This window comes from Mustela nigripes, chromosome 4, assembly GCF_022355385.1.
Source record: "Mustela nigripes isolate SB6536 chromosome 4, MUSNIG.SB6536, whole genome shotgun sequence".
NCBI classification, from domain to species: domain Eukaryota; kingdom Metazoa; phylum Chordata; class Mammalia; order Carnivora; family Mustelidae; genus Mustela; species Mustela nigripes.
Window position 1 is genome coordinate 54,627,068 of NC_081560.1, and position 19,908 is coordinate 54,646,975.

Consider the following 19,908-nt stretch of genomic DNA (forward strand, 5'->3'; position numbering starts at 1 on the left):
TATGAAAGGGACTTTTCTCTGTTTAGTTTCTTCTTTGGAATCCTAAAGCATTTCCCTAACGTGTTTTTGATCTCCAAATACTTTTTTTTGAAAATCATTTTTTCCCTTTTATTAAATGGCTCCTTTTAGCCACTTAGACAAAACATTTATTTAAAAATATGCAGTATTGGGGCACCTGGGTGACTCAGTGGGTTGGGCCTCTGCCTCGGCTCAGGTCATGGTCTCAGGTTCCTGGGGTTCCTCAGGTTCCTCAGCTCTCTGTTCAGCAGGGAGTCTGCTTCCCCCTCTCTCTCTCTGCCTATCTCTCTGCCTACTAGTGATCTTTCTCTCTGCCAAATAAATAAAAAATAAAATCTTAAAATAAATATGCGCCTGGGTGGCTCAGTGGGTTAAGCCGCTGCCTTCGACTCAGGTCATGATCTCAGGGTCCTGGGATCGAGTCCCACATCGAGCTCTCTGCTCAGGAGGGGGCCTGCTTCCCTTCCTCTCTCTCTGTCTGCCTCTCTGCCTACTTGTGCTCTCTCTCTGTCAAATAGATAAATAAAATATTTTTTTAAAAAAATGCAGTATTATGGTTTCCAGCGTGTTGGAACTTCATGATTCTAGAAAAGTTATATTAATTGTCATCATGTTAAAGCAGATAAATACTGAATGAAGAGCACAGAAAGCCAGTGTCCAGCCTGACATCTATTACGAAGATTCACTTAGATACTGTAAGTCTCAGTCTGTTGCAGTGCCTGATACATTGTTGTGAGTTATATGAATAAATAATGTTGTATGAATTTGCAAAATAAAGGTAGTCTTTGGTGTTGTATGGAATAGTTGAATCACTATAAGTATATCCAAAATTAATAAAACACTATAAGTTAACTAACTGAAATTAAAATAAAAATTAAAAAACAAAACAAAACAAAAACAGAAACAGAAAGGTAGTCTTAGTCCTGAAAAACTCTAAGTAATCTGTCAATGTTAAGGATCTCTTTTTAGATTCTACCCCAGCATCTTTTATCATACCTATGAGTGAGTTGGACATCATTTAAATCATGTTCAATAGGACGTTTCTTAGAGAATTAGCAAACTATTATTCTTCTGCAAAGGTGAATGGAATTGGAGCAATTCATTTTATAAATTTAATAACCATAAATTCATATATAAATATAAATATTTTATAGGTACAGATAATATATGCAAATAGCATTTTTATAACACTAAAATTCATTGATTAGGTCTCCAAGATGTTCATGCTGTAAAGTGCTAAGGGAAATTCAGAATAATTTAATTATACAGAGTAATTAATGTGAATAATATCCCCTTATTTTAGTCTCAAACACATTTGATATTTTGTCTTTCTTACATATATTGAAATTATTTTACTCATGTTCATTTTAAAATGCCTTATAGATGATACAGGGTCTTAAACATAGATTTGAATCTTAAAAAAAAGTAAGATTTCTGTTGCTTAATCCATTATTAAAGAATTGATTATGTAATTTCACAAATGCAAATTTTACCCTTTAAGTGGAAAGAAACATTATTTGTTAAACAGCATTTAAAATTCCACTACAGGAGCTTTAGTAATTTTAAGGAGTTAATATATGTCTAAATTGGGATAAATTATTTCCTTCTTACTGGCAGCGTCAGTCCCTAGGATGACACCAAAAATTATTGCCTTGGAATTTAGGGTGACACATTGCTTTAATCACTTGTGTGTGGGGCTGGTTAATTCCATTGCCCAGAACTACAGTGAAATATGCAGGCCTGTATTTATTTAATATGGCATCCATGACTTTAAACTCTGCCTTTGGAAATTCATAAATTTCTTTTCAAATGGAAAGGGGGAAATCACTGTAACTGTGTTCTGGTTAATTATTCTTTTTCAGCAGAGGCCATCTGGATATGTGTCTAGAATCTACCCTAAGTATCATCTTAGGGGAATGTCCATGACATATAATTTGGAAAGGATGAGCAACTGTGCCTCTTTCATTAGTGAGGTTATCACTAATAATCTCATATACAAGTACATTTTTTGCAAAAACCTTGTCTAATCAAAAAAAATTTTCTTTAAAAATGTCCCTGGTGAGAAGAACCTCATTTCCTCTCCATTTTGGGAGCAATCTTAATGAAAGATGTAAGTCTTATTTCCACTAAAATCTAGTTTACAAAAGGAGAATAAAATTTATCATTCAGTCATACATTCATACTATGGTTAGCAAACATCTACTGAATCCCAGACATCATGCTAGCTGGGAAAATAATGGTGAAGAAACACAGACACAGGCCCTGGTTTCATGAAGTTTATCTGAACAATAAACATGAAGCTTACCTGAGCAAGAAGTAGACATCTGTTACAGGGAACCTGAGGTTTTGGGGTTGTTTTTCAGTGTGGTATGATCTAGACCATTGTGACTAATATAAGTGTGAAAATCTGAAAGATCAAGAAAGATAAAGATTGAAAAAAAAGTCCATTGATTTAGAAAAAAAAAAAAATGGCCATAAAGAGAGCTTTGATGGGAGCAGGATTCAGACAAAAGGGAGGACTGAGAAGAAGTTAGAAAACTGATAGCAAGAACATAGAGGGGGATTCTGCCTAAAGCTTATCAATGATGAGGAGTAAAGTTTATCACAAATGCTCAAAATGGTGTAAATGTTTGCTATTTTTGTGAAATGGGGGAGACTTAACAGATGTGTGAGTAAGGAAAGGATCCTGATGAAAGAAAGAGGTAGAATATGAAAGAAAATTACAAAGGAAAATAAGAGGTAATTGACACTGAATGTTTCTTAAAATATAAATACTTATAAATAAAATAAATAAATAAATGGGTATAATCAACTTTTAATTTGGCTCTTTCATTAATTAGACTCTTTCACGTTGCAAGAAATACAACAATGAGATTTTGTTGAAAGGATAGGGAACAGTGAAGGGGCACAGGAAGTCATGGTGACATTTGTATGATCAGGTAGAATCCAACCATACTTCAGGGTATAACTCTTAGTGAACATCCACTAGAATATAGATTCTTTTTTTAAAAAAATATTTTATTTATTTATTTGACACAGAGAGAGAGAGATATCATAAGTAGGCAAAGAAGCAAGCAGAGAGAGATGGGGAAGCAGGCTCCCTGCTGAGCAGAGAGCCCGATGCAGGGCCCGATCCCAGGACCCTAGGATCATGACCTGAGCCAAAGACAGAGGCTTAACCCACTGAGCCCCCCAGGCGCCCCAAATATAGATTCTATGAAGGTATAGATTTGTACCTGTTTTCTTCACTGCAATATCCCCAGCTCTTATCCCTGGCACACGGTAGATAGACACTCAGTAAGTATTTGTTGAATGTAGGAATGACAAACAGCTCAGCTCACCTTGCCATTTATAAATGGGTTTCTCATGCTTCCAGTCTCTGTGATTCTGCCATTCCCCTGACTAACTTTTCTTTTACTTTGTTTCTTTCTGTTGCTCCTGTCACTGTCAATCACCAGCCCTCCACCCTACTGTTCTCTACTCCCACAGTCTCTGGATATTACTCAAGCTTTTGACTATTTTGTGGTTTATATTTTCCATCCTGTCAAGGTGTTTATCTTGGTTTTGCAACACTCCAAAGCCTGCAACTCAATTTTGTAGTTTTTCATTTGCATTCCATGAGAGACATGATTTAATTGGTTAGTTTGTTGCTATTATATATATATATAAATTGGGCATAGCTTTCATGCCAGAGTACTTCATAAGACCTCTGTTAAGCTCTATAGTTTTCAAATTTGCCTGCAGGGAGAAAAACAGTATATATTTCACCCAATAGTCAAACATGCACACAGACACATGCACACACAGAAATGGACACATTATGAAACAATACTGACCCCTTTTATTAGTTTAATGCACTCAGATCTATTATTTACTAGTTTATTTTCTTCTATTCACCCCATGCTATTTATTCTGTCAATTCTGTTCTGTTTCACTTCCACGTACTCTATTTCATTCTAAAATGTTGGAGAATTGATTCATAGCCCACAAACAACTCAAACATACAGTTTTTCAAACTGAGATCTAACTTGCATATGGACAACTTTGTTTTGGACATCAATTTTCAAACCAATCATCTATGATCAGTCATCTATACTCAGTCAGGGCAGTAGAATCATGTGTTAAAAGGCATGAAGAACTCTGTGGCTGGATTCTTTCATGAGAAGGGAAAGACACTCCTTTTACATGTAGACGGTGTAGACGGGAGATGCAGTTTGTATGGTTATCTCTGTTACAGGCAAACTCCTACTTTTCCATTTAATGCTGCCTTTATGCTTCCCATACTCTACCCATTTCATAAACCAACCCCTGCTAAAATGTTGATTGATGAATCCTTGCAGTGGGAATCCCTCTAAGGTATATTTTCATTTTAGTATTGTCTTTGTTTTTTGAAGGTTTTATTTATTTATTTGGGAGGAAGAGAAAGAGAGCAAGAGTGCAAGAGCAGGGAGAGAGCCACTCAGGCACACCCCCCCCTTTTTTTTTTAGCATATAGTAAGCACTCACATGTTTATTGCTGTTGTTACAGTGTCAGGATTATTGGCTTTCTAATGGAATGGCAAAAACTGTGGCACAGCAGTTTGGGTCCTAACTCTATTTGCTATGCCTGCATACAGACTTGGAAATAATGTTGAACCATCTTTTGTAGCCCCAGGAGGTCTGGAAAGACAAAACTGAATCAGTCTAAGACAACTGATTATTACTACTTCAGAATATGTTACACAAATTAGAATGAAGAAATGGTGGTTTCCCTCATTGGGTTTTCTTTCTTTTCTTTTTTAAAAAATATTTTATTTATTTATTTGACAGAGAGAGAGTACAAGCAGGAGAAGCGACAGGGAGAGGGAGAAGCATGCTCCCCGGTGAACAGAGAGCCTGACATAGGGGTCGATCCCAGAACCCTATGATCATGACCTGAGTCAAAGGCAGACCCTTAACTGACTGAGCCACCCAAGTGCCCTGCTCAATGGATTTTCCTTTTCCACCCCCTCCTTTCCCCCTTTTAAATATGGCCTTATTTAATTAATTTAACTTAATTGCTCTTGAGAGCAAATCACTTTTAGAACTGAATCATGAATCTCTCAGAATTAAATAACAGATGCCATCCCAGAAGCAGGTGATGATTGGAGGACCCAGGGCCTTTCTTTATGCCTCTTCAATTATATATCTTCTCTTAAAATTGGTTCTATGTGCAAATAAACATATTTTCTCTCAACTTCAGTGGATGTCTATATAGGACCCAGTTCTAAACTTAGAATACTATATAGAGAATTCCCTGAGGTGGTAACCTGATATTATAGCCTGAGTAATGGCCCCTGCAGGTGTCTACTTCCTAATCCCTGAGAACAGTGAATATGTTACCTGATATGCAAGAATGACTAAGCAGATATGATTAAGGTCTGTACTTTGAGATGGTGGTAGGGGTCGGGGAATGGGGCAGATATCCAATATCCTGGTCTTCCCAGGTGATCTCAGTATAATCAATGAGTCCTGTGCAGAGATGCTTTCCCAGCTTCTGAGAAGGAGTGAGAAAGACAGAGAAACAGAGACAGAGTCAGATGGTGACAGAAAAAGGCAGAGAGATGGACAGAGGCACAGAGAAGGAGAGACAGAGAAAGAGAGAGAGGTGATGACAGGATTAGAAAGATGTCACTTGAGAAAATTCAACCTGCTGTTGCAGGCTTTGAAGATGGAGGAAGTGGATCTCGGCTAAGAAGTGTGGATGGTGTCTGAAAGTTGAAAAAGTCAAGGAAATGGGTTCTCCTCCAGAGTTACTAGGAAAGAATGTACTCTTGCTCATATCTTGGTTTTAGTCTAGTGAGATTCATGTCAGCCTCCTGACTTTCACAACTATAAGATAATAAATTTGTGTAGTTTAAACCACTAAATTTGTGATGATTTGTTATGGTGGCAATCAAAAACAAATATACTCAGAATGATATTGTTAGCACCAGCGGATTGTGTGGAAATATAAGCAGCCAACCTCAAATAGGCTCTGACATCCCAGATGGGAATCCTTACAGGATAATGGGTAAGTGACTTAAAACATTCCTCCTTTGGTATGTCAACCAGAACACAGGATTTTTTTCTTTTTTAAGATTTCACTTACTTATTTGGCAGACAGAGATCACAAGTAGGCAGAGAAGCAGGCAAAGAGAGAGGAGGAAGCAGGCTCCCCCACTGAGCAGAGAGCCCAATGCGGGACTCGATCCCAGGACCCTGGGATCATGACCTGAGCTGAAGGCAGAGGCTTTAACCCACTGAGCCACCCAGGCGCCCCAACACTGGATTTTTGTACCTTGTAGATAATCCTGTGTTTCTATAGAATCCAATCTCTTAACCCACTGTGGTTTAATACTTATTAGGAACATGCAGAAGAAGAGGCCATATTTCCTGGGTATGAACTATACCGCTACATTATTGCAGAGCTTCAAGCTGACAGAAAAATTAAACTGTTCTTGAAAAATCCCAATGACGGTGTCTGCAGCACATAGCAGTATATGGATGGATATTAACATTTAAAATGTTTTGTGTCTTCTTTGTGCAAAACTTAAAAATGTTCAAGAAATATATATAGTGAAACATATTATACAAACCATGTTAGCAGATGAATTAGGATTATTTTGTCTTGGGTTCTAGATTGTGAGGTTTACACACACATATAACTATTAAATGAATGTACAAAATCGCTATTTTATCAAAGTTCTACACATTCTTTGGATTTAGTGACAAATGTACATGTATATACTTTGGAAATTTTCTGGAAAATATGTAAGTTCCAGGGATGTTGATATAAAAAACAGTTGAAGATGTTAACAAAGAGTGATGTTGGTATAAAAGTGGCAATTGCACCAATAAAAATATAGATGAATCAACAAATGCACAACTCTTTAGGTTATAGTTAGGAGGCAAGTAACCCTTAGACGTTCCAGCAAAAGCTGCACAGAGGGTCCTCTGTTGTTGATTAGTAGCAAAAGGGCAGCACGGAAATATCTTATGATCATGCGAATAGTTGGCACATGTTTTCTTGTGTGTTATCCTGAAAGCAGTGAGCGAAAGAAAACAGTGATGAACTTCTCAACTTCTCAACTTTTACAGCTTGGTGGGGGTCAATTTATGGATGATTCATCTTATGGTTGAATAAAGAGTCAGAAAGATGTAATGAAGGAAAATATGAAATTGTAAGAACAATTTGGCTCCCTTTCTTAATCTTGGGAAACAAGATCAGTCTGACCTAAATTAACTTTGGCCGTAACATTTTACTATGATTTGAGGTATTCACTGAAATTAACTGGTAAATGGCACAGTTATTAACTGTTTTTGGAAAGTCACAGTATGATCATGACTCAGAGACAAAGTGACCCAGAAAACGGATGTCACAGGCAGCCCAGGGGTCTGAGAGTCAATAATAGTGAAAGACAACAGAGAAAAAACTCCTGGGGGAACTTTCTTCTAAGCTTCAAATGTGGCCTTTCTCTCCAAGATAACCTCATACTGGGAAATATCTGAGCATGTGGGGAATATGGCTGTTTCCTATTACTTTTTCTGGTATATTTGTCCTACAGAGACCAAACATGAGTGACATTTAACATAGGTCATTGAAGGATACCAAGAAAATCCCCTTTTGATTATTAAGTAACACCCTTTTTTTGTCTGTTTGATTTTCCCCTCTGGAGGCAAGAAATCACTAGCTATGCTCTCTTACTAGATGTAGAGAGGGAATTAAGCCTAAATTCTAAACAGCTGGAGAAAAAAATTACCCCTGCATTAATAAACAACTGACAGCTTCCATGTAGTTAAAGAATTTTAAAGTTAGAAGGAACTGTAAGCAAGGCTTCCTTATTTTACTGGTCAGTTTAATTTAGGTCAACAGCCGCTGTGGAGTTTTTGGTATTTAGAGATGAAATAAGATCCAGTCCTTGATCTGATGGAGTCTAACAATAATAAGGTAGGCGGAGGTGTCATTGAAGTGAGAACTGTGTTAGGTATATGTATCAGTTGGAGTTTTGACCTCCAAGCAATAGCAAATGAGTTTGATATAAATTGAAAAGCAACACACCAAACTCTCTCCCATAATTTCTAGGGGGTTGCTGGAAAGCCAGAGCAGCAGTCAAAACAATGCCATTGGATAAATTCATTGTTTTTGCTAGCCCAAGAAACCACAGTTTGCATGATCAACATCAAGAGTCCTAGACCCTACTTTCCATGACCATTACAGCCACCTTCAGTGTGGGACATTGTTGACACCACTGCCTCTGTTCACGAGAGTGGATTCTCCCCTATCCCTACTTCTTTGTGTTGCCAGTTCCTAATTCCAGCTCCCAGATGGCTGTGTCTGATTAGGTATTCTGAGTGCTCTGCTCTTATCTACCAGGCTAGCTGGGTTGATGAGTCATTGCCGTTTCAGCTTCCATGTCAATTGTCACTATTAGAGTATGGATGTAGTGAGGCAGGTTTTAAATGAGGTGGCTGGGTGATGGACACTAGGGAGGGTATATACTATGGTGAGTGATAGGAATTGTGTAAGACTGTTGAATCACAGACCTGTACCCTGAAACAAATAATATATTATATGTTAATAAAAGATTAAAATTTTTTTAAAAATTAAAAAATAAAATATTCACAGTTTAGTACATCACAGTCTTTAGCTTAAATAATTCTTTGGGTGGCTCCTATTTTATTTTTAGTTTCTTCTCGTCCTTTTTCTCTGGTTTCTCTCCATGATTGTACCTGAGGGTATGGTAGGAGGAGAGACATAGCATTATGGTGTGGCAAAAAGAAGGGGGCCTGAAGTCCATGTGATGCTATCTGGGTCTTGTCACCTGCTGTGGAGTTGTCTGGTTTGATTCTGGTGCTTGACCAATGGACCTTTTGGGAACATTGTACAAGCATGGCAAACATCAATGGATGATTTTTACCATTTTTCTATAGTCACAAAGGAACAGTGTAGCCTCTTTGCCTAACCCCTGGCTTCTGCATGTCCACTGGCCCTCTTGGCACCTTCACATCCCAACACTTAGGGATGCAGGTATAGTTAGTACCTGGTTAGCAATCCCAACTGGGCAAAGAAAGCATAAGTAGTGTAAATTGTGTGACTGAACATGGAGCCTCTGCTTCCCATATATTTGACTCTTCAACAACTACCAATATGTTTCTACTGAAGCATCCCTCTGAGTTCCACTCCATCTTTGGCTTGCTTCCCTGGGATCACTAGGGCTGGCTTTCCATACCCTATTTCCGTCTGTCAGGAAATAACATTTGTCCATATTCTACTTATTTTTTAGGTACAATAAATACTATGGCTGCAAGTGATCATGGTTTCACGGGTAAATGAAAACATCTTGGATTAGTGTGAAAAAAAGTCAACCCAGTGAGACATCTCCATAAATTAGAAACATGTAAGGGGAAAAGTAGGGGCAAAGAGGTCAGAAAAGAGATTTTTAAGGAAATGACACAGAGGTATATGCTGACCATCAACTCTGTGCCCAACTTTAGATCATTTAGATTATGGTCCCATAGGTAGGCTAAGGGGCTGACAGCCTTTATGACATGATAGAGAAGAGTTAGGAAGACTTTCCATTCCAGATAACAGTCACCTTCAGCAGCCTGCCTTTGTGTCTGATGGCTCAGAGAAATATCATTGTGTGTCAGCAAGATCTAGAAGGTTCACTTCCTCCACAGTGGCTGACAGCTAGAAGACAGGGTAGTGTGTGTGGACCAAGAAAATCCCATAGTAGGAGAAGTTTAAGGAACTAACAAGTGGCAAGAGACTTACCTCCCTTGGGTGAAAGAGATTAATGGTAAGGAATTATTTAAAGTAGTCCAAAGTTCAGAGATATACGTTGAGAGCCGGGAGATTAGATTATAGGGGAAATGAGCCAGAGATGCTGGAGTGATCAAAATCATAGAAGAAGGCAGGGCTGACTGTCCAGGATGCAGTCATGGGGCTGAGGGCCAGTATTTGGAAGCTGTTAAGAAAGCCAGGTGCACCACATGAAGCATAGCCATGAAACAATTAGTGCTGATCCATGAGAGCCTTCATTTCAGGCACTGTCAGGAGTTAAACTGATGGATTTAATACCTTACCTTTCTGTAAATAAAGATTATGGAAGCCACACCAGACTAGACCACAGGGGGACTCTGATAACAGTATTCTTTACATGAATTTGAGAGTTCTTTTAAAGTAAATGTTTGTTTTCTGGGACAAATAGAAATGATACTGGTATTGGGGCACCTGGTGGCTCAGTCACTTAAGAATCTGACTTGATTTGGGCTCAGGTTCTGGTCTCAGGGTCGTGAGATTGAGCCCACAATGGTCTCCACACTCAGCAGGGAGTCTGCTTGAGAGTCTTTCCCTTTGTCTCCCCCACCCCATTTGTGAGTGTGAACTCTCTTTCTCTCTCTCTCAAATAAACAAATCTTGAAGAAATGGCTTTGGTATTAACATCCAGTTTAGAGTTGATATCTCATTATTTCATTCATTGGTTATTTATCTGAGTTAGTGAAGTAGGAATAAAATAAGGTGTTGCCTTCTTACTGGAAGGTGTTACCTTCACACACACACACACACACACACACACTCAAGGAAACAAGGCATAAAAAGTGTTAGGAGAAGACTAGAAAAAATATTATGCAATTCATAAGGAGGGAGAAAATAAATGACTGGAGGGAGCTACTTAAAGAAGAGTGTTTTTTCAATGAGCTTTGAAAGAAAGGAAAGATTTGAACATTTAAATGTAGGCAAAGAATATTTCAGGGAGAAGAAATAGCATGGAGAACAAAAGGTCTGTAGGGTCTGGGGAAATGGAGAGCCATTTGTTCTAGAAGGAATATAAATAGCAAAAGACAACTTAGGTTCTAGTCAGAAGATTGAAGGACTTGTGACAAAGGCAGATAAAATAGCACGCTTTGGATTGTGGGACCACCCAAGGGGGTACTTCAACAGAACTCTGGGTGGGTTAAGCAGCATGGGCACATGAAACCCCTGGGTTCCTTAGGGAGGCAGCATTTAGAAAGAGTAGAGAGAAAGTGCAGAAAAGGGAAAGAAATTTCTCCTTTGTCACATTTACACTATCTCCTTCTTTATTTGTTTTTTTTTTTTTTAAGAGAGGGAGAGGGGTAGGGGCAGAGAGAGAAAGGGAGAGAGAGAATCTCACACAGGCTCCACACCGGTCATGGTGTTCTATCTCATGACCCTGAGGTGATGATCTAAACAATAACAACAACAACAAAAGGTTGGACTCTTAACAGACTGAACCACCCAGGTACCCTACCATCTTCATATTTTAGGTGGATCTTTCCATTATGTTTTGGGGCTCAGGGCAAGCCAGGGCTTGTCTATATCCATTTTCTGGGTTGTGTCTAAGAGGAAATGAAAGTCTAGAAAAAGATGCTATGTGAGCAAATGGAGGAAACACATTCCTTGGCTTGCTTGCTTGCTTGCTTTCTTTCTTTCTTTCTTTTTTTTTTTTTTTAACATTCTCTTTTCCCAGAGTTGCAAAGAAGTGAAACAATCATTGCACCTTTCATTTTACCTAAGTTTTAAAAATCCATTTTTCTTTTTTTCCCTTCAATTTTCTTGTCCTTGAATTTCAAGCCATCAGAAATAATGCTAGAATATACAGAAGGATAACACAAAATCAGAAAATGGAAGGAAATATCAAAAAGGGATTCCATTTTGCTCACATTTTTGAAAGCACATTAAAAAAAAAAAATCCAGGGCATTTTTGTCAGATGAAAGGTCAAAGATCTCCACTGTGTCTGTCACACCTCTGAGTGAAGATCACAGTGCATATGTAGGAGAACACCAGGGACACTCTCATTCACAGGCTCCACCAGGCAGTGAGGCATCCTCAGCTCTGACTCACTCAAAGAGAATCTGGCGGGGCAGGTTCCACCTCTACAGGAGGATTTGTTTGCGTGAGGAGTTTTGAGTCCTTGCCTATACCTAGGGAGCTGTCTCATTCCTTGGCAAACATAAAACCACTTTTGTTTCCTTTTATAGAAATAGGTCTATATTTACAAATTATTCTTACATATTCCCACCTGACCTGACTGTTTTAATGCTTTGCTTTACTGTTCTGCTTTTTATTTATATAACCTTTTTCCCTAGAGTGAAACTGTAACCATCCACCCTCTTCTCCTGGTTTCAGGTGAGGAGTCTGAATTGTGGGTATTGTAGTTCTTTTGCCTTTTAGGGTTTCTGGTTGGGCAACCTTGGAGTCACAGTGGGAGGACTTATAGTCCCAGGTGGCTCGATAAGCAGCAGTTCAGCCACTACACACAGAGGGAGACACATTTGAAGAGAGTCCTGGGTTTTGGTAGAGTGACTTCCATTCACAAAAATGATGTTCCTGAACTGAAGAAGCTGGGGTTCATTTCCACAACTGTAAGTGTTGTTCTTAAAAAATTAATATCTTTTCACTACTGTTACGTAGTACACACTAGGAAACCATGTAATTTCCAGAAGAATTGAACAAATTAAATGCTTCTTCCAGCGTAAGTCCTGCTTGGAAAGAAAAAAAGGAAGGTAACTGATATTCAGTGATTTTGTAGGACATGGTATAAGAATAAACTTTGAGAGGCTAGAATGATAACTCGAGAAATAATCTAGAATAAAATAATTCATAAAAAGAGGAAGAAGATATGCAACATTCAAAGTCAAATTAGAAACACACACACACACACACACACACACACCCCTGTTTCTGGCTTGCTTCATATACATAGATGGTTGAAATCCTCTGAAAACTTTTAACTGTTTTAAAAGACAACCAAGTGAGTTGAAGACTATGGACACTGAAGTCAGATAAAGTTGAATTTGGTGGCTCCACTACTTATCAGATGTGTGGCCTTAGGTAGATATTTCACCTGGTCAAGCCTCAGTTTCCTCATTTGTGGAATTGGTATGAAATCTACCTCATTGGGTTAATAGATGAAATTTGCATCGTACTAAGTAGTTGATTAGATAATAACTGAAGTAGGATAAGTTTGACTTTTTCCTAATTTTCAACTAATCTTCAAAAACAGATAAAATAAACTTTTTAATGTGATAAGGTGATTCCACTTATAAATTTTTTTTTTAAAGATTTTATTTATTCATTTGAAAGGCAGAGATTACAAGTAGGCAGAGAGGCAGGCAGAGAGAGAGAGGAGGAAGCAGGCTCCCCGCTGAGTAGAGAGCCCGATGCGGGGCTCGATCCCAGGACTCTGACACCATGACCTGAGCCGAAGGCAGAGGCTTTAACCCACTGAGCCACCCAGGAGCCCTGGTGATCCCACTTATATGAGGTATTAAGAACAGTCAAATTTATAGAAACAGAAAGCAGAATAGTGGTTGCCAGGGGTTGGGGAAGGGGAAATAGGAAATGTTTAATGGGTGTAGAGTTTCGGTTTTGCAATTTGAAAATGTTCTGATGATTGGTTGCACACAATGTAAATATACTTAACACTAAACCATACACTTACAAATGGTCAAGTTGATAAGTTTTATGTTATGTGTTTCACTACAATTTAAAAAAATAGATCAAAGAGCATGTGGTGAAAATTCTGGTACCTCCAGTTTATTAATATGTCCCTCACTCTTGAAAAATGTCTAAGTCCATTTTCAGAAGATTGATATTGGATTACCTATGTTAGTATCTGTTTTTTACATTCCAATAATAAATAGTGATGATGATGAATTTCTGGTATATTCTTGAAGTTGTCTCCACCTTAATGGTCATCTTTTAATAATACTCTCCTTAACTTAGTTATGTGATTATCTCTAATTCATAATAGTGATATTCAATATAATTTTATGGGTACTGTATAGAATCTAGGAATTAAGAAGTCATAATTATTAATTATATCTCAATTGCATTATTTATTCAGGTTTTCTCACCTTCATTGTAGCTTATTTATAAACAGATTATTTTTATGTGTCTTTTGTCTTAGAAATAACAGACTGTCAAGACAAGATCTGTTAAATGCCACGTTATCTTAAAATGTATTAGCTTATTTGGAGGACAAAAGGCAACTTGGAATTCTCTTGATTTGAATCCTGGAAGTTTGTCATTGTTGAACTTCTGAAAATCCTTTCTTGAAAGACCATATGCATTCCTAGCTATTAAGACTATCCCCTAGGGTATTTAGTGATAACCGAAGGTCATAGCAACACCTGTTTGTGACAAGTGTGCAAGGTTTTACATGTAATACACTGCATAAATTTAAATCCTCTCGGAAGCTACGTCAGGAAATCCAGGTAACATCAGAATGAAAATACAGCAGAGGGAAAGCCGCAGAAGTACTTGATAAATACTTGCCAAAAGAGACCACTGTTTTTGCTATTGAATGCTGTCTCTGGCCTACTTTGTCTAGGAGGTGTCGTTTATTTATTTAACAACTACTTCTAGCAATCCTGCAATGTTCTCCCACTGGGCAGGACCCTGGAGTTAAAGTAATTGAGACTTAGTCCTTGAGGGGATCCTGATCTACTCTAAGAGAAATATATTCATAAATAATTAAAGGGAGGAAGTGCTAATCCACTAATCATGACTACCATTCGTGGCATCACCCTTCATTAATTCCCACTTCTTAGAATATATGATGCTTAATATCAGGGGATAAAAGGAATGCCAGAAATCTTTGCTTGAACTGTCATCATTAGAGATTAGAAGATATAAACTTCCAAACTTTTATCTGAGCCCATCAAAAGCAGAATGGAGTGAAAAGACTCAGAATAGCCAAGAAAGGGAAGGCCATGACCTAATGAATATTATGAGGACACCCCGGGAAGTGTGAAGCTTTAGCCAGACCTGGAAGGCAGGAAAAAAATGAAGAGCCTATCTCATCTAAAGCAGTATTCCCCAAACTTCACATGGATGAAATGATTTTAGGAAGTAGATAGAATGGACAATCAATAACATTGAGTAATGCTGTGAGGGAAGTTAGCATGTTTTTCAAATTTCTTTCCAGTTTTCAAGGACAGAGTTTAATTACTGTTGTTGATATGACTTCAACTAACACTCGCTTCCAACACTTGTTTTTAATTCTCCTTTGTAAGAATTATAGAGTAAGTAACAGGGTCAATGATTTTAGCAGGCAAAAGGTATTTAATTGTAACTTAACTTTTAGAATAACATTTATTTTTGTATGTATTGCCTATTTATTCCAATAGACACTGTTTTTTTAATCCATTTATGATACTGCTAGAAATGTGTTTTTATTTTTAAATACATAAATTTTTATTTATCCTTATCTTTATTTTAAATAAATTTGTATTTATACTTATTTTTTATTTATCTTTATTTTTATAATACTTATCTGAGCTAAAATCAGAGTGGATTTACAGAGAATATTAAGTAAAAAATAGTTCAGATCATACTTGGTAATGGAAAAATCATGAAAAGGTGCCAGAATGCATGAAGTTTGGGAAACATTGAAATAGAGGCACTGTCAAATACAAAAATTAGGAAGTGAAATGGAATCAGTTATATTTATGTATAGCTTGGAAGGAAGGACATTTGGTATTCTATGAATATCTTTGGATAACGGTGCTGGAATAAGGTTGATTGTGGGAGCTTTAAAAAGATCTGGACTTCAGCTTCTATGTGGTGTCCTGACTCAGGGACATGGTGAAAGTCGTGCTCTAGGAAGATCATCTAAGGAATGGCTTGTAAGTGGTTTGGAGCAGTGGGCACATGAATGCAGGCAGAGTGCTTTGGGCATAGGACTTAATAATCTGAGCATGGATGAACAACGGAGAGGAGGTTGACTATTTCCTCCTAAGATTTTATTTTCTCTGGAGAATTATCTCTTAATTATTATAGTCATCATCTTGCTCAGAGATGAGACTCCTTTATTGGGTCTTTCATGAGAATATCTTCATCTTTAGCCAGGAGAATAGTTACCAGGTTTGACTTCTATGTATTTTAAAGTGGAGTTTTCTGTGTCTCTCCTTTTACTGAGAAGGGCACTTAATTTGGATGTTTCCCTAATATATAAAATACATAGTAGATAGATATTTAAGGATAGGCAGATATCACAAAGATTCTCAGCTTAAACAATAAGATATTAGAAATTAAAAAAAATATATACAGCACTTTCCCTTATCCTGTTCTCTACTTTCCCACCTCAGAGGTTGCTACTGTCCCGTCTTTGTACATTATCTCTCCATTGTATGCATTTATTCTTCTGTTTTTATTTGTGTGTTTTTCTTCTTCCTGCCACTATGTGAATATATCCACAAACAGTATATAACATTGTTTAGAATGTCTAAAAAAAATTTATATAAACGTTAGCATATATATTATTTATCTGCAACTTGCTCTTTTTTCTCAGCATTGCACTTTGGAGATGAATCCATGTTGATTTTGTAGCACAACTTATTCATTTTCATAGCTATGTGGTATTTTGCTATCATAAGTAACACTAAAATAAGTATTTTTTACATATGCACTTGGGTAGGAATATAAGAATTACTGTAGTGACTGTTTCAGGGAATAGATTTGCTGAGCCATAGGCATATGCATCTTCAGTTTTATGAGATACTGATAATAAATTGCTTTCCAAAATGTTTATACGACATTTTATTCCAGGCCAAAATAAATGAGAGGAGCTGTTTCTCTCCATTTTCAACACACTTATTTATCTCAAATGTTCTAAATAAATAGTCTTTCCAGATGTAACTGAAAACCAGACACTTGTGGCATCTGAGCATCTAAGATATTTTTGGAACATTCCAGTCTCTAAAATATAGTGCAAAATTTGATTTCAAATCAACTTTCTTATTTTTCAACCTATGTGAGAGACTAATAATAATGATGATGATAATATTAACACTATTAATGTCACTGAATGCTTACCATGGCTGTCCTAAGCACTTTAATTACATTGTCTTATTTAACTAATTTTGGGGACAGATAATGTATTATACCAATTTTAGAGATGAAGAAACCAACTCACAGAAATACTGCATCAACAGTTGGTAAGTAGGCTTGGTGGATTTAATATACACTCAGTCTATTCCAGTTAGGACAGGTGAGAAAGGATAGGTGGGAACAGACTGGAAAGAGAGACATTAAGGTATCATAATCCTTAATTTGCAAAAAGTTAAAATCTAGTCAATATTTAAATTATATCAAGAGGATATTTAATTTAATTTAATTTTGCCTAGGTAAATTGGAAAATGACCCTTATAGGTTATCAAACTTTACTGAGCCTTGGAGATGAGAGAAAAGAAGAGGCATGAAAAGGAAGGGAGTGGCTTTTTATAAAGTATGAGGAAGTAGAAAGTAGGAGATATATTTGGTGAAGTTAATTTATCTAATTAATTCAACAAATAATTTCTGAACAACTGTATTTTGTGAGGCACTGAGCTAAGTTCTGGGATACAGAACTGAACAGGAAAAGCACTATCCCTTCCTATAGACAGATGTGCTTTGAGATTTAGTATTTGGGGTACTGGGGGCAAAAAAACAAAGAGAACAAGACTGGAAAGACAGGTTGTGTCTAATTACAAACGATTTTCAAATGTTGGTCCTAGAAATGTGTACTTTTTTCTGAAGGCAGTGAGAAATCAGTATGAGTCACTGTGAGGTGAGTTGCATTATTCATTAATTTATTCAGTAAACATTTATTCTGCCTGTGCTTTGCTTGTACTGGAGATGTAGAGATGGCAGAGCTCATATTACAAAGGAAGTGACAAATAAGTATATAAAATTGATAATACAGTGTGAGAACTAAAACAGGGTTTTATACAGGATAGAGATGCCTAATCCAGCCTGGAAAAGTGTAGTGAGGACTGGGAAGGCCACAGTGGGAGATAGTCCAAGGTGGTTTTGGGATAAAGAAAATTGCTTGAAGAAATTTAACAACCGAGTTTAGTCTTTTTTTTTTTTTTTTCAATTTAAGTACAGTGGACATACAATGTTACATTATTTTTGGTTATACGATGTTGTCATTTGTGGTATGCTCACAAGTGTGGCCACTGTCTGTCACCATGCAACCGTATTATATTACCACAGACTAGTATGTACCTTTCATTCCTATGACTTACTCATTCCATAACTGGAAGCTTGTATCTCCCCTCCCCTTCATCCATTTTGCCAATCCTCCACTCCTCTCTCCTCTGGTAACCATCAGATATTCTCTGTATTTATAGGTCTCATCCTGTTTTTGTTTGTTGGTTTATTTATTTTGTTTTTTAGATTCCACATATAAGTGAAATTACGTGGTATTTGTCTTTCTGACTTATTTCACTTAGCATAATGCCCTCTTAGGTCCATCATATTGTCACGCATAGCAAATTCACATTTTTGTTGCCAAGTAATGTTCCTTTGTGTGTGTGTATGTGTGTGTATACCACACCTTTATACCTTCATCTATGGGTACAGTCTTTTACAGAATAGCATTTATTTGCTTTTTCTGGTTTCAAAAGTGTTGAATGTTCACTCCATGTTGTGGGTGGGATCTCCCAGAGGTATTGAAGACTGCAGAATGAGAAGAGTAGGGGGCTCATAGTGGTGTCCTGTGACATAAAACATGAAGGCTTAATTAGAGGAAGAAACAGCCATAGTGGAGACTGAGAAGGACAGGCCAGAAAAATAGGAGAAAAGTGAGTGAAGACAAAGGAAAACTTCCAACAAGGGAGAAGTTAACAGTGTCACATGTCAAAGCAAAGCCTAACAAGAATGAAAGGTGGCCTTTACATTTCTGTGGTAGTGTTGCCCAGAGCAGTTTCAACAGAGTGGCCAGGTCAGACACCAAGAATGCTATTACTAGACCTGTGTTCAGTGATATGACTTTCATGCAGTGGGCAGAATAGCATAGGAAAAGAAGAGAAAAAGAAATGGAAGGCTAGTGCAATGGAGAGGGGATTAAGGCTCCATAAAGGATGTAATAAAGACTAACTCAGGGCAGTTGCCATAGCATTAGATAGAAAGAGATGTGGCAAGAAGGTTTACCGAGTAGATGGACATGATATATGTGAGAGAGGATGGAGTTCAAGAGGCTCCAAGATTTTATCTGATATAACTGAGAAGATTGCAAAACCATCAACAGAGTTCTGGGGCGGGGGGCGGGAAACAGGAATTTTGTTGGTGAAAATAAGGAAAGAGAGCTGAGTTCTATTATCGATATGTTGATTTGAGGGACATATGGAGATGTACAAGGGTATGGCAGCATTCACACTGAGACAGTCTGAAGGGGCTGTTAAGGTTCTGCAGCTCAGGGCAGAGATCTAGGTTAGAGACAAAGATCAGTGAGTTTTTCCTATAAAAATGGGACATAGAATCATGGGGAAGGCTGGAATAGCTCAAAGAGATCTCTGAGAGTGAAAAAACCAAGAAAATCAGGGACAATATTTAAATAAACAGGTAACATAGTTGGAGTCACTGAAGAAAACATGGAAGGAATGATCAAAGCAATAGCAGGAAAACCACTAGGATATTAATGAAAGAAAGTAGAGGAAAGGGAGTTTTAGGAAGCCGTGGTCATGACCAAATCAGTGGCAGGCAGTACAATCAGGAAGAGGACCATGGAAGACCTTTGGGATCCAGGTTGCTTGCAACATTTGCTTTGTCTTGGAAAAACGTTTTTGGAATATTTATATCTTTCGTAATACTGTGACTTACACTGTCTTCTAGGTTGTTGTTGTTGTTCTTTTTTTCTGTCTTAATTTCTTCTTTCCTTTTGCATGGAGTTAAATACTTACTTTTGTTTAATTCTATAACATGGCTTTCGATTTGTCTTCCTGACTGAAGTTGTCTTCTAGGTTGTTGTCTTCTAGGTTGTTGTTGTTGTTTTTCTTTTTTTCTGTCTTAATTTCTTCTTTCCTTTTGCATGGAGTTAAATACTTACTTTTGTTTAATTCTATAACATGGCTTTCGATTTGTCTTCCTGACTGAAGTT

At 37.4% G+C, this 19,908-nt stretch overlaps 1 protein-coding gene across 2 annotated transcripts in view; it reads left to right on the forward strand.

Annotated features, from left to right (window-relative positions):
• Window positions 1–12,294: 12,294 nt before the first annotated feature.
• Window positions 12,295–19,908, forward strand: part of MACC1 (MET transcriptional regulator MACC1) — a 64,649-nt gene continuing 57,035 nt past the window's right edge. For both annotated transcript variants that reach the window (XM_059395703.1, XM_059395702.1), the window contains exon 1: window positions 12,295–12,406. The gene's annotated coding sequence lies outside the window, so the exon portion shown is untranslated. The remainder of the gene's footprint in view (window positions 12,407–19,908) is intronic.